The 15,617-nt window shown below is 37.4% G+C and overlaps 2 long non-coding RNA genes across 4 annotated transcripts; one reads left to right on the forward strand and one right to left on the reverse strand.

Annotated features, from left to right (window-relative positions):
• Window positions 1-2,008: 2,008 nt before the first annotated feature.
• LOC115920774 lies at window positions 2,009-5,844 on the forward strand. Of its 2 annotated transcripts, XR_004062540.1 has the most exons (4): window positions 2,009-2,174; window positions 4,603-4,679; window positions 5,120-5,263; window positions 5,787-5,844. It is a non-coding gene; the product is annotated as an uncharacterized LOC115920774 (long non-coding RNA). The 2 variants fall into 2 exon arrangements; XR_004062539.1 differs by lacking the exon at window positions 5,787-5,844 and having other exon boundaries at window positions 5,120-5,720.
• A 5,616-nt stretch (window positions 5,845-11,460) lies between these two features.
• Window positions 11,461-15,312, reverse strand: LOC105438178. 2 transcript variants are annotated; one of them, XR_004062533.1, is made up of 4 exons: window positions 15,147-15,312; window positions 12,638-12,714; window positions 12,053-12,196; window positions 11,461-11,518 (listed from the first exon to the last, which is right to left on the reverse strand). It is a non-coding gene; the product is annotated as an uncharacterized LOC105438178 (long non-coding RNA). The 2 variants fall into 2 exon arrangements; XR_004062532.1 differs by lacking the exon at window positions 11,461-11,518 and having other exon boundaries at window positions 11,553-12,196.
• Between the last annotated feature and the right edge of the window lie 305 nt (window positions 15,313-15,617).

Raw genomic sequence — 15,617 nt, forward strand, 5'->3', positions numbered from 1 at the left:
GATAAAAACATATATAAATAACATTATGATGACAAAATAATTTTGGAAGGATCCTCCTGCTCAGCTTGGCCATATCAGCACAATTGTTCTACCGATCGAGGGATTCTCATACTCATGATGATAAACCATACACATTAGAGAAAAAAATACATCATAAAATAAATCATTAACATAATTATGACTATATACAGAAAGGCGCGTACGCAGGGGGGGGGGTTGAGCGTTTTATATGTAGTGTTTTTGAGGAAATCCCCCTTTGTTTTTGTTTTAAAATATAAAAAAAATAACTATTACAAAAATAAAAAAAATAAAAAAATGTGGTAATGGGTGACCCAAAAAGCTGACCCTCCCCCCCCCCCTCCCAACGGAACGAAATATCGATCGGCCAATTTTTCAAATTTTGAGACACACACCAACAAAAAAATGTGCTTTTATTCAGCGGCTGGCTGAGTCGTTGCGAAATTTTTGGGACCAAAATTTTTTTTTTTAAATGTCCTCTTACCCCTCCCCCCCCCACACAAAAATCCCTAAACCATATGGGTCCCATTAAAAAAAAAATACCCCTAAATATGGGTCAGAGGTTTCAGCGGCACAGCCCCCTCAAAACCAAATCTGAGTACCCCCCCCCCCCCCCCGGGCCCCTTTGTCGTGTACAAAATATAATTTATCTCTGTATTTCTCCAAAGGGCGTTCTCCATTCCGGCATTACTCAAAACATGTTATGGATATTGTATCATTATAGGTATAGACTCTCCTGGGTCATACATTTTTGGGGGAAATTAAGAAAATTATGGTTCATTTTGGTTCAAATAAGAAAGTTGTCCGCCACTTTACACCACATTATACGTTTCAGCCATGAGAGCCCATTACAAATGCATAATGTTCTTATTTTTCGTCCAACTTCATTTTAGCAGGAGGCTCCCTGATCGGGGGGGGGGGGGGTAGCCTACTCACATATTAAGATATACAGGGGTACGGGTGTGCCGCTTTAATGGGTTACTTCAGTTTTCCCCAAAATCCCTAAACATGGCCCCATTTTTAACAAAATATACCCCTAAATATTGGTCCGCTTTTTCAAAACTTTGAACATTTTGAACATTTTCAGGGTTTTTGCCATGCAAACACCCGAAAATTTTGAGATTGGGCTTTACTTCGAGAAAAAAAAATCCGCCAAAATGACCCTTAAAAAAGGGTAGGGGTTGCGAGGCTTCAGCGGCACACCCCCGGTGAAAACCAAATCTGAGGCCTACCCGGCGGCCCGGGTCCCCCGGGTCCCTGATAATTAGGTTGGATTTCCTGGTTAACAAACTCAGTCTAGAATTTGCATCATTGGTGACACGATGGTCAACAACGGATATCTAAAGACATTTTGTGGTGGATTATTACCAGCAATTGCTCTAAACAGAGTGAAATGGAAGAAACAAGAAAGAAACAAGAGAAAACCGGAGAGACCAAGGTTTGAAGGAGAGGGGCCAGGAAAATCAGGGGCCGTTCTCTTTATGTACCTGACCCCCGCCCCCCCCCCCCCCCCCCACTCAGAGGTCGGATTGACCGCATGCGTGTTGCCAAAATGTCCGGTAAATGGGTACTTTTCGTGCGACAAAGTCCGGCCCGAGAATTGAAAAAAAAAGGGGTGTATTTGACTTTTTACCCGGAGATTTCTTTAAAAAGGGGGTGTTTTTTCTTTTTTTTCTCTCATCTCTTTGGACTCCTGAGAAATTATTCCGAATTTACGGGGGTACATTGAGCATTTTTCCTGAATTAGGGGGGTTTCCAAGGCAGGAAAAGCCCGCAAAATGCCCGCGAAAGGGGGGGGGGGGGGTTCGGAAATATTGGCAGTCTCAGATAGGGGGTGCTTTCAAAAAGAGGGAACAAGCATATATGCGTACCCTAAATAATTGAGTGGGGGGGGGGGCGGACCTGACCCCTCATCTAGTCCTATATGGGGTTGTTAATTCGTATTTTATTCATAGTGTGAGGAAGGTGCACCACCGGGCCGCGTCTTATTTTTTCGTACCACGGCGAGGCCGGATTCCTGTTTTATCATGAATATTCATTAGGCAGGGTCGGGGAAAGTCTCGATTCTCTTAAATATTCATATCGAGGTGGGAATGCACGACGCGCGCTATACTCGCACAAAGTGAGAAGATTTAGTTCACGGAGAATGCATATGGGTGAGTAATTGATTGAAATATCAGTAGATTAAGAGAATTTAGTCATTAATTTGAAAAAGCTGTAATTCGTGATCTACTGTAATTTCTTTACATTTTGAGACTGTTCTCAACAGATTTGTGAGGAAAAGGCTAGGAAAATATTTCTCTTGAAATTGCACTTTGATTTTCATCGTCGTGAAGTAGTTTGACTGCGCTTTGCCTTCATGTCACCCTTTAGAGCCCCGGGGTTCCGGCAGGCCCACGTTGGGGAATTTCGGTGCTCATCTGCATCAAGATAAAACTTTCTGATCAGGTTTTATTCCAAATTTGATCGTCATCGTGAATCTAATTCACCAATGTTACACCTTAAAATAATCTATGAAGTATGATTTCTTTAATAATCCAAGAGGGTTAATTCTTGTTTATATCTTTAGTAGATGTCGACTCTATTGGCTATACTAGTATTACTAAGACTAAGTGCTATCCGTTCGCTCAGTTGCATCATTGGTGCGTGTCAACTTTTAGACCAAAATTGTTTGTGACCATGGATAATCAAACGGCTCCAAACCATATTTCATTTAGACGTAAACCTGGAACTTATTAATAAAAATATTCAAAAACAAACAAACTAGACCTAGGATTCATTTATTTAATGTTCAGATGTTGTGTGTGTCCAGTGTGCTTGTCAAGTTGTCATAACTTTTCTAGATCTAGACCTATATTAAAGATTTTTTCTTCTCCAAAGTGTGCAGTTCATTTGATAAATCTATTTTTTGTTGGACGTTGTATAAGAGAAGAACCCTAGGGTAGTCGACAATTATGTTTACTTATACGCAGAGGCGGTGGAGCCTTTGGGCGGAGCAACTTCCAAAGTGGGGGGGGGGGGGGCACCAACAAAAAGGGCACTTTCTTGAAAAAAGGGCACCTTCAGAGGGAAAATATACCATTTTTTTGACATTGGTATATACCCCTATTTTGTGATTACATTATCAGGGATGATTTCAATATTTGTTTCTCTTAATACAGCATTTAAGATATTGCTTAAGTATCATATTTTGCAGTTTTTGGCTTGCAGTGCGAAAAATTACATCTTATAAAGAGGAAAACCCAATCCTGATGGGGTTATATAAGCACAATCTCATAACGGAAGACTGAATAGATCTGTGATAAGTTACATAATTATAACATCTATAACGATGGGCAAGCGTAGCGAGCGAGCTTTGTGGGAAATTGCTTTTAGTCGCTTGAAATTAGGGACACGTTTAATGATGAGAGGAAAAGGGGACACTTATCGAAAGGGTTAAGACACTTATCAGAAAAGAAAAGAAGCATGTGTCAAAGTACAAAGGCTAATTATCAGAGGTGAAAATGGGGCACTTCTTACACCTAAACAAAGAGGCATGCACCAGGGATGATAAGAACATGGGCATTTGTCGACGGAAAAGAGGCACCCATCAGATTTTGATAGGGGGCATTTATAAGCAGTGAAAAGGGGCATTTATGAAAAAGGGATAGGTTCTTTACAAGAAAGGAAATAGGGTACATATCATTGTTAAAAGGGTAATGAGAAGGGGAAGTGGCTCTTATTAAAAAGAAAAAGTGGCACATGTTTAAATAAACGGGGCACTTATCAAAGACGAAAAGTGGTACCGGTAATTATGATAAGGGGTAAGGGTGCTTATAAGGAAAAAAGGCTTTATATAGGAAGGAAAAGGAGGACATGTCAAAATAAAAGGGGCATTTATAAGAGATGAAAAGAGTACTGACTAGGAGGGGAAGGGGTGCTTGTCAAATTAAAACAAGTATCTCTCAGAAGTGAATAGGGTCATTTACAAGAGATGAAAAGGGGCACTTAAGAGAATGAAAAGGAACTATTTTCACAGATGAAAAGGGGCATTTATGAGAAGGGAAAGGGCCTATTTTTAAATGGGGGCACTTATAAGAAAAAGGGGCACTTATTAAAAATGAAAGGGAGCACATGTGAAGGTATAAGGTGCGCTTATCCAAGTTAAAAGGGGTAGTTATTAAAAGGGGAAGGGGCACTTTAAAAACTTAATAGGGGCACTTGTCAGAGTAAAAGGGGCACTTTCCTATGTAAAAAGGGGCACTTTTCCTATGAAAACAGGGGCACTTTTAGGGTACTTGACCAAATGGGAGGGCACTCTGCCCCCCCCCCCCTCTCGGAGCGCCGCCTCTGCTTATATGGTATGTAGTCCACCTCTTCTTGTTATAATAAACTAATTCTACTTAGTACTGCTTCGTGTTCATAGGCCATAGAAACCACTGTTTGATGCACAAGTTAAATCTTCCATTTAGTTTTACTTTGTACTGTGGTTCATTAAATAGGAATGTTGATTTCCACACCATATTAAAATTAAGGCCAACCATGACAAAAAAAAGGGATGCCTTGATTGTCGTATTGATTTTCTTCTTCTTTTTGTTCCAAAAGATTGAAACTGAAGAGCTGGAAGGAGGACATTACAACATCTCTTATATTTGCAAGATGAAGCAGAAAGTCCCATGCAGGTACAGTTATCAGGTTATTTAGCACACACATATTAAACGACCACCTATTAATTCACTCAAAAGGAAATGGAACTAAGTTGACATTACAAGCATATATAGTGGAGGGTATATTTTATTCTCGTTCTGCACCTAGTATACAAATATTGATGTCTTTTCTTTCTATGTTTACAAAGGAAAATTTGTCCTTATTTACAGGAGGTCCTGTGTTTAGAAGAGCCATATCAAATGCACATTGTAAGCACTACATGTAGGGTATACACAGGACCCCTCATTTTTTTTTTTGTAAGGGGTACTTTCACTTCTTGAGCAATGAAGATGAAGAAGAACACAAAATAAGATTGATAAAAGTCTGTTTATAGGATGTATTATGGTTGATATGTATCCATCAGTATCAGTTTTTAATTGAAGTACATGTACCTACTTTGTTTTCTCTCATGTAGGATGATGCCTCTCTACAGTGGATGATGAAGGCATTCTGGTTTGCAAACTCAGGAGAGGAACAAAGAACAGATGTTGACGGGATCCTATCTAGAGATGCGGGCCTACTACACTTCATACGAGCAAGTGTGCTAATATACATGAAGGTACCCCCAATAAATTTTTGTGGAACAAATGTCATGGAGAAAATTATAGATCTGAAACAGATATTTTTCATTGTCAGTTGACTTGTAAAAGAATAATTGACTTAATATCACAATTGTAATTTAGATTAAAAATTAAATGTCAATATAGATAAAATATAAGTCTACATTACGTATGTTTCAGTAGCATTATTTCCAGTACATTCGCTGGTCAAAGTTGTTTGGTCATTTTATGTCCCATACTTAACCGAGTATTATTCAATTACCGGTATGAGCACGAGTTGTATTACATTGTATTACTTATTTCATACCTTGTCTGATCCGAGCTCCAGCAGGCCTATCGTCTTAATGGGATCATCAGTAATAATTTAAGATGCGGTCAGTATTTAAACTAGTCTTGTACAAAAAATAGTTTAGGTTTGCCCACTAGAACCCCAAGTGAATTTCAGTTCTTCCTTTTTCTGAGTATATCAGGGTGTCATGTTATTTAGTCATATGTTATTTTTTATTTTATTTCATTCAACAGACTTGGGTTATATTTTTTTCTGAAAACTAGGCTACAACTTTAGTGATGGATGCAGAAGGTATCTACACGAAACTACGTCTTAAAGATGCCACCCTCATATAATGAAAGAGGACAATAGAGATGGGTTTAAACTGGAATATTTACATGATATTTATTTGTTATTTGTATTATATGTTTGTAGAATACTACATTCAATAAAGCTAATGAAGTTTATCATCTTGTCGACTTTCAAATTATTAAAGATAACTAATCCTCAACGAATAAACATTAAAATTCTAACAATGTCAACTACCATCTTATAGGATGAAACTGAGGACTGGGCAGAAAGATTCTCTTTAAAATTTGATTGATAAAGGTCTATCAGTCTATATCAAAGATTGAATTAATCAATGATATTTTGATTATAATTATACATGTTAAAATTCATTTACCTCTATGGACTTCTGTATGGGAAGTTTTGTAGATTATGAAATTATTGCTACTTCAAGTATTGTATGTAAGAAGGTTTGAAAGACAACACTCTAAATGCATTAAATATGGAAACTGCTAATCCTCATTGCCTTTCGTATCCAAACTGGTAGCTTTCATAGAATCATGTTTCGATGCTTCCCAACTAAAGAAAACAGGGAGTGGGGGGGGGGGGGGGGGCTTGCTATCCTCTTATCTTATCCTCTGTACAAATATGATTATATGTTTATATTAGAAGGATTTAGAAAGTGAAATTTTGAATTATAGCATTACTGTTGGTAGAAGTAATGGCAGTGTCGGGAGGGGGGGGGGGGGTTCCTGGTGAAATTTACGGTATGCCAATGTCAAATTAATAAAAAAGAGAAAACTATTCTTAATAATAAAAATTATACAGTACATGGGCCTCCTAACAAAAACCCTGGTACCACTGTTGTGTTTTGAGTGTGTTTTTTTTTTTTGGAGGGGGGGGGGGGGGGGGCTGGCAAACCAATTACAAATTTCCAGTGTTAAATTCAAATTTTTTCTTTAACAAAATTATGTCAATATATTGTAATTAAACAATGTTTCACTTTCCTTTTTTTCAAGTTAGGTATTTGAATAAAATGATTAACATACTTTCCGGTTTCTCTGGCCTCTACATTAAAAATGTTCTACTTCTAGCAAAGCTCCTGGAAAGGCTGCAAAAAGGGAGAGTGAAGAGAATGAAATTGAAATGTGGACAGTAATGGAGTGAATATGGAATGGTTGATGGTAGTTGATAACGAGTGAATGCAAATGAGTGGCAACAAGTACGACTGAAAGTGAGACAGAAAGGAATTGCAACAGGTTGCTCAGTCAAGAGAACAAACCTTTGCAGAAGATAGTTTTTGAAAGACAGAGAAAGAGAGAAAAGGGGAATTATAAAAAAAGGAAAAGGGGGCATGTGTCAAAGGGGCATTTATGAGAAAGGGTTGGGGTTGGGGCTCCTATTAAACAGGGAAAGGGGCACATATCAAAAGGTAAAAGGGCACTTGTTAGAAAGTTTAAGGGGACGCGTGTCAAAGTTAAAAAAAATGAAAGGGCTTTTATCAGATATCACAAGGGGCACTTATGAAAATGGAACAGTGGCACTTATTATGAAGTTAAAGGGGCATTTGTTGAAGAAAAAGGGGCACCTGTCAGATTTGAATAGTGGTTAATTACCGCCAGGGCCGTAGCCAGAGTTTGGGGGGGGGGGGGGGGCATATACATGTAATTGATCGACGTCCTGGGGAGGGGTCAAAAAGAGTTCAACCGATCTTGGATTTTTTTTTCTTCTTTTTTTTCTTCAATGTATGTGAAAGAATGTGTAGTTTTCTCTCGAGTTTCATCATGCGTGGGATCTGTGGGTGCTGGGGTTCCTGCAGCAACCCTGTACATGGATTTTCTTCAGTGGGTGCATATAACTCGTGGACTTCACATTGTAAACCTTCAAATGATGAATTATCATCGAGTCCCCCACCCCCCCCCCCTTCCCTCATTATTTTAGAAAGAAACCAAAGAGAACTTTTAAGAGAAAAAGAGAAAGGAAAGGAAAAAATGGTAGCTAGGCCTAAACAAAAACAAGAGGCAAGATAAAAGAAAACAAGATTGAAGATATGGTATCAATATTATCTTGCTCCTTTCCCTTTTTCTTTTGTCTTCTTTTCATTTCAATTTTCTTGCAATTTATTTCTTTCTTCCTTGGTATCTATTCCGTATTCTTTATTTCTTCCATTCATTTATTATTTATATATATTTTACTTTTTAACTTTGTTATTCTTCTTTCTAATCCCATTTTTCTTTCTTCCTTTTCTTCCTTATGCAGTTAAGTGAGCATAGATCATAGAAATAATTTAAGTGCAATACACAAGTATTTTATTTTTGATAAATGTCTGTATGTAGGCCTATTCTTGTTATCTATTTTATACAGTTTATAATACTGTATCACATATTCAATACCATAATGCAACCTCTGCTTGTAATATTTAAAAAGCAAACCTAGAACTGATTATTTACCAATTCATGAAAAGAACTAGACTCCCATTAATCTCAGAAAAGTAAGCCTAGGCTACTCACAAATTGCCTATCAAGACTCTTACTTGAAATATATGCTATATATCTTGTCTACCGGTACTGACATTTTGGCATTTACTAGTAATTAAACACAGCATTTATGACTGTATTATCTAAATGACCATGACATTGCTTTTCTATGTCATATTATAGGCCTGCCATTAATTCAGCGTACTTGTTACACACGATATTCGATGCTGCGCATGCCTCGATCATACATGAATATTCAAGAGAATCGAGACTTTCCCCGGCCCTGCCTAATGAATATTCATGATAAAACAGGAATCCGGGCTCGCCGTGGTACGAAAAAATAAGACGCCACCGGGCCGCGTCTTATTTTTTCGTACCACGGCGAGCCCGGATTCCTGTTTTATCATGAATATTCATTAGGCAGGGCCGGGGAAAGTCTCGATTCTCTTGAATATTCATGTATGATCGAGGCATGCGCAGCATCGAATATCGTGTGTAACAAGTACGCTGAATTAATGGCAGGCCTATAATATGACATAGAAAAGCAATGTCATGGTCATTTAGATAATACAGTCATAAATGCTGTGTTTAATTACTAGTAAATGCCAAAATGTCAGTACCGGTAGACAAGATATATAGCATATATTTCAAGTAAGAGTCTTGATAGGCAATTTGTGAGTAGCCTAGGCTTACTTTTCTGAGATTAATGGGAGTCTAGTTCTTTTCATGAATTGGTAAATAATCAGTTCTAGGTTTGCTTTTTAAATATTACAAGCAGAGGTTGCATTATGGTATTGAATATGTGATACAGTATTATAAACTGTATAAAATAGATAACAAGAATAGGCCTACATACAGACATTTATCAAAAATAAAATACTTGTGTATTGCACTTAAATTATTTCTATGATCTATGCTCACTTAACTGCATAAGGAAGAAAAGGAAGAAAGAAAAATGGGATTAGAAAGAAGAATAACAAAGTTAAAAAGTAAAATATATATAAATAATAAATGAATGGAAGAAATAAAGAATACGGAATAGATACCAAGGAAGAAAGAAATAAATTGCAAGAAAATTGAAATGAAAAGAAGACAAAAGAAAAAGGGAAAGGAGCAAGATAATATTGATACCATATCTTCAATCTTGTTTTCTTTTATCTTGCCTCTTGTTTTTGTTTAGGCCTAGCTACCATTTTTTCCTTTCCTTTCTCTTTTTCTCTTAAAAGTTCTCTTTGGTTTCTTTCTAAAATAATGAGGGAAGGGGGGGGGGGTGGGGGACTCGATGATAATTCATCATTTGAAGGTTTACAATGTGAAGTCCACGAGTTATATGCACCCACTGAAGAAAATCCATGTACAGGGTTGCTGCAGGAACCCCAGCACCCACAGATCCCACGCATGATGAAACTCGAGAGAAAACTACACATTCTTTCACATACATTGAAGAAAAAAAAGAAGAAAAAAAAATCCAAGATCGGTTGAACTCTTTTTGACCCCTCCCCAGGACGTCGATCAATTACATGTATATGCCCCCCCCCCCCCCAAACTCTGGCTACGGCCCTGGCGGTAATTAACCACTATTCAAATCTGACAGGTGCCCCTTTTTCTTCAACAAATGCCCCTTTAACTTCATAATAAGTGCCACTGTTCCATTTTCATAAGTGCCCCTTGTGATATCTGATAAAAGCCCTTTCATTTTTTTTAACTTTGACACGCGTCCCCTTAAACTTTCTAACAAGTGCCCTTTTACCTTTTGATATGTGCCCCTTTCCCTGTTTAATAGGAGCCCCAACCCCAACCCTTTCTCATAAATGCCCCTTTGACACATGCCCCCTTTTCCTTTTTTTATAATTCCCCTTTTCTCTCTTTCTCTGTCTTTCAAAAACTATCTTCTGCAAAGGTTTGTTCTCTTGACTGAGCAACCTGTTGCAATTCCTTTCTGTCTCACTTTCAGTCGTACTTGTTGCCACTCATTTGCATTCACTCGTTATCAACTACCATCAACCATTCCATATTCACTCCATTACTGTCCACATTTCAATTTCATTCTCTTCACTCTCCCTTTTTGCAGCCTTTCCAGGAGCTTTGCTAGAAGTAGAACATTTTTAATGTAGAGGCCAGAGAAACCGGAAAGTATGTTAATCATTTTATTCAAATACCTAACTTGAAAAAAAGGAAAGTGAAACATTGTTTAATTACAATATATTGACATAATTTTGTTAAAGAAAAAATTTGAATTTAACACTGGAAATTTGTAATTGGTTTGCCAGCCCCCCCCCCCCCCCCCCCCCCTCCAAAAAAAAAAAACACACTCAAAACACAACAGTGGTACCAGGGTTTTTGTTAGGAGGCCCATGTACTGTATAATTTTTATTATTAAGAATAGTTTTCTCTTTTTTATTAATTTGACATTGGCATACCGTAAATTTCACCAGGAACCCCCCCCCCCCTCCCGACACTGCCATTACTTCTACCAACAGTAATGCTATAATTCAAAATTTCACTTTCTAAATCCTTCTAATATAAACATATAATCATATTTGTACAGAGGATAAGATAAGAGGATAGCAAGCCCCCCCCCCCCCCCCCCACTCCCTGTTTTCTTTAGTTGGGAAGCATCGAAACATGATTCTATGAAAGCTACCAGTTTGGATACGAAAGGCAATGAGGATTAGCAGTTTCCATATTTAATGCATTTAGAGTGTTGTCTTTCAAACCTTCTTACATACAATACTTGAAGTAGCAATAATTTCATAATCTACAAAACTTCCCATACAGAAGTCCATAGAGGTAAATGAATTTTAACATGTATAATTATAATCAAAATATCATTGATTAATTCAATCTTTGATATAGACTGATAGACCTTTATCAATCAAATTTTAAAGAGAATCTTTCTGCCCAGTCCTCAGTTTCATCCTATAAGATGGTAGTTGACATTGTTAGAATTTTAATGTTTATTCGTTGAGGATTAGTTATCTTTAATAATTTGAAAGTCGACAAGATGATAAACTTCATTAGCTTTATTGAATGTAGTATTCTACAAACATATAATACAAATAACAAATAAATATCATGTAAATATTCCAGTTTAAACCCATCTCTATTGTCCTCTTTCATTATATGAGGGTGGCATCTTTAAGACGTAGTTTCGTGTAGATACCTTCTGCATCCATCACTAAAGTTGTAGCCTAGTTTTCAGAAAAAAATATAACCCAAGTCTGTTGAATGGAAAAATGAAATAAGATATAACAAAATCAACAATGACTAATAACATACACCCTGATACCTGCTCAGAAAAAGGAAGGACTGAAATTCACTTGGGGTTCTAGTGGGCAAACCTAAACTATTTTTTGTACAAGACTAGTTTAAATACTGACCGCATCTTAAATTATTACTGATGATCCCATTAAGACGATAGGCCTGCTGGAGCTCGGATCAGACAAGGTATGAAATAAGTAATACAATGTAATACAACTCGTGCTCATACCGGTAATTGAATAATACTCGGTTAAGTATGGGACATAAAATGACCAAACAACTTTGACCAGCGAATGTACTGGAAATAATGCTACTGAAACATACGTAATGTAGACTTATATTTTATCTATATTGACATTTAATTTTTAATCTAAATTACAATTGTGATATTAAGTCAATTATTCTTTTACAAGTCAACTGACAATGAAAAATATCTGTTTCAGATCTATAATTTTCTCCATGACATTTGTTCCACAAAAATTTATTGGGGGTACCTTCATGTATATTAGCACACTTGCTCGTATGAAGTGTAGTAGGCCCGCATCTCTAGATAGGATCCCGTCAACATCTGTTCTTTGTTCCTCTCCTGAGTTTGCAAACCAGAATGCCTTCATCATCCACTGTAGAGAGGCATCATCCTACATGAGAGAAAACAAAGTAGGTACATGTACTTCAATTAAAAACTGATACTGATGGATACATATCAACCATAATACATCCTATAAACAGACTTTTATCAATCTTATTTTGTGTTCTTCTTCATCTTCATTGCTCAAGAAGTGAAAGTACCCCTTACAAAAAAAAAAAATGAGGGGTCCTGTGTATACCCTACATGTAGTGCTTACAATGTGCATTTGATATGGCTCTTCTAAACACAGGACCTCCTGTAAATAAGGACAAATTTTCCTTTGTAAACATAGAAAGAAAAGACATCAATATTTGTATACTAGGTGCAGAACGAGAATAAAATATACCCTCCACTATATATGCTTGTAATGTCAACTTAGTTCCATTTCCTTTTGAGTGAATTAATAGGTGGTCGTTTAATATGTGTGTGCTAAATAACCTGATAACTGTACCTGCATGGGACTTTCTGCTTCATCTTGCAAATATAAGAGATGTTGTAATGTCCTCCTTCCAGCTCTTCAGTTTCAATCTTTTGGAACAAAAAGAAGAAGAAAATCAATACGACAATCAAGGCATCCCTTTTTTTTGTCATGGTTGGCCTTAATTTTAATATGGTGTGGAAATCAACATTCCTATTTAATGAACCACAGTACAAAGTAAAACTAAATGGAAGATTTAACTTGTGCATCAAACAGTGGTTTCTATGGCCTATGAACACGAAGCAGTACTAAGTAGAATTAGTTTATTATAACAAGAAGAGGTGGACTACATACCATATAAGCAGAGGCGGCGCTCCGAGAGGGGGGGGGGGGGGCAGAGTGCCCTCCCATTTGGTCAAGTACCCTAAAAGTGCCCCTGTTTTCATAGGAAAAGTGCCCCTTTTTACATAGGAAAGTGCCCCTTTTACTCTGACAAGTGCCCCTATTAAGTTTTTAAAGTGCCCCTTCCCCTTTTAATAACTACCCCTTTTAACTTGGATAAGCGCACCTTATACCTTCACATGTGCTCCCTTTCATTTTTAATAAGTGCCCCTTTTTCTTATAAGTGCCCCCATTTAAAAATAGGCCCTTTCCCTTCTCATAAATGCCCCTTTTCATCTGTGAAAATAGTTCCTTTTCATTCTCTTAAGTGCCCCTTTTCATCTCTTGTAAATGACCCTATTCACTTCTGAGAGATACTTGTTTTAATTTGACAAGCACCCCTTCCCCTCCTAGTCAGTACTCTTTTCATCTCTTATAAATGCCCCTTTTATTTTGACATGTCCTCCTTTTCCTTCCTATATAAAGCCTTTTTTCCTTATAAGCACCCTTACCCCTTATCATAATTACCGGTACCACTTTTCGTCTTTGATAAGTGCCCCGTTTATTTAAACATGTGCCACTTTTTCTTTTTAATAAGAGCCACTTCCCCTTCTCATTACCCTTTTAACAATGATATGTACCCTATTTCCTTTCTTGTAAAGAACCTATCCCTTTTTCATAAATGCCCCTTTTCACTGCTTATAAATGCCCCCTATCAAAATCTGATGGGTGCCTCTTTTCCGTCGACAAATGCCCATGTTCTTATCATCCCTGGTGCATGCCTCTTTGTTTAGGTGTAAGAAGTGCCCCATTTTCACCTCTGATAATTAGCCTTTGTACTTTGACACATGCTTCTTTTCTTTTCTGATAAGTGTCTTAACCCTTTCGATAAGTGTCCCCTTTTCCTCTCATCATTAAACGTGTCCCTAATTTCAAGCGACTAAAAGCAATTTCCCACAAAGCTCGCTCGCTACGCTTGCCCATCGTTATAGATGTTATAATTATGTAACTTATCACAGATCTATTCAGTCTTCCGTTATGAGATTGTGCTTATATAACCCCATCAGGATTGGGTTTTCCTCTTTATAAGATGTAATTTTTCGCACTGCAAGCCAAAAACTGCAAAATATGATACTTAAGCAATATCTTAAATGCTGTATTAAGAGAAACAAATATTGAAATCATCCCTGATAATGTAATCACAAAATAGGGGTATATACCAATGTCAAAAAAATGGTATATTTTCCCTCTGAAGGTGCCCTTTTTTCAAGAAAGTGCCCTTTTTGTTGGTGCCCCCCCCCCCCCCCCACTTTGGAAGTTGCTCCGCCCAAAGGCTCCACCGCCTCTGCGTATAAGTAAACATAATTGTCGACTACCCTAGGGTTCTTCTCTTATACAACGTCCAACAAAAAATAGATTTATCAAATGAACTGCACACTTTGGAGAAGAAAAAATCTTTAATATAGGTCTAGATCTAGAAAAGTTATGACAACTTGACAAGCACACTGGACACACACAACATCTGAACATTAAATAAATGAATCCTAGGTCTAGTTTGTTTGTTTTTGAATATTTTTATTAATAAGTTCCAGGTTTACGTCTAAATGAAATATGGTTTGGAGCCGTTTGATTATCCATGGTCACAAACAATTTTGGTCTAAAAGTTGACACGCACCAATGATGCAACTGAGCGAACGGATAGCACTTAGTCTTAGTAATACTAGTATAGCCAATAGAGTCGACATCTACTAAAGATATAAACAAGAATTAACCCTCTTGGATTATTAAAGAAATCATACTTCATAGATTATTTTAAGGTGTAACATTGGTGAATTAGATTCACGATGACGATCAAATTTGGAATAAAACCTGATCAGAAAGTTTTATCTTGATGCAGATGAGCACCGAAATTCCCCAACGTGGGCCTGCCGGAACCCCGGGGCTCTAAAGGGTGACATGAAGGCAAAGCGCAGTCAAACTACTTCACGACGATGAAAATCAAAGTGCAATTTCAAGAGAAATATTTTCCTAGCCTTTTCCTCACAAATCTGTTGAGAACAGTCTCAAAATGTAAAGAAATTACAGTAGATCACGAATTACAGCTTTTTCAAATTAATGACTAAATTCTCTTAATCTACTGATATTTCAATCAATTACTCACCCATATGCATTCTCCGTGAACTAAATCTTCTCACTTTGTGCGAGTATAGCGCGCGTCGTGCATTCCCACCTCGATATGAATATTTAAGAGAATCGAGACTTTCCCCGACCCTGCCTAATGAATATTCATGATAAAACAGGAATCCGGCCTCGCCGTGGTACGAAAAAATAAGACGCCACCGGGCCCAGGCCCCAACCAATGATACCAGTGCCCAGGGGAAGTTATATCCACGGGGTATTTGAGGCTAGGGTCATCATGGTTAGGCTTATATCGGTTTAAGGTTAGGGATAGGGTTAGGGTTGTGGTTTAGGGTTAGAGTTAAAGTTGTGGCTAGTTATCAAAATATCTGCACGAACTGGCTAAATTAATCAATTTTTTATGGGTCAAAGAACTTTTAAACTAATCCATTCCTTTCCACTGAATCACGATCAAGTCATTGCGAAATCTTCGCGCGCACAGCTCGCGATCATG

This window comes from Strongylocentrotus purpuratus, unplaced genomic scaffold, assembly GCF_000002235.5.
Source record: "Strongylocentrotus purpuratus isolate Spur 01 unplaced genomic scaffold, Spur_5.0 spur5_scaffold_9, whole genome shotgun sequence".
NCBI classification, from domain to species: Eukaryota; Metazoa; Echinodermata; class Echinoidea; order Camarodonta; family Strongylocentrotidae; genus Strongylocentrotus; species Strongylocentrotus purpuratus.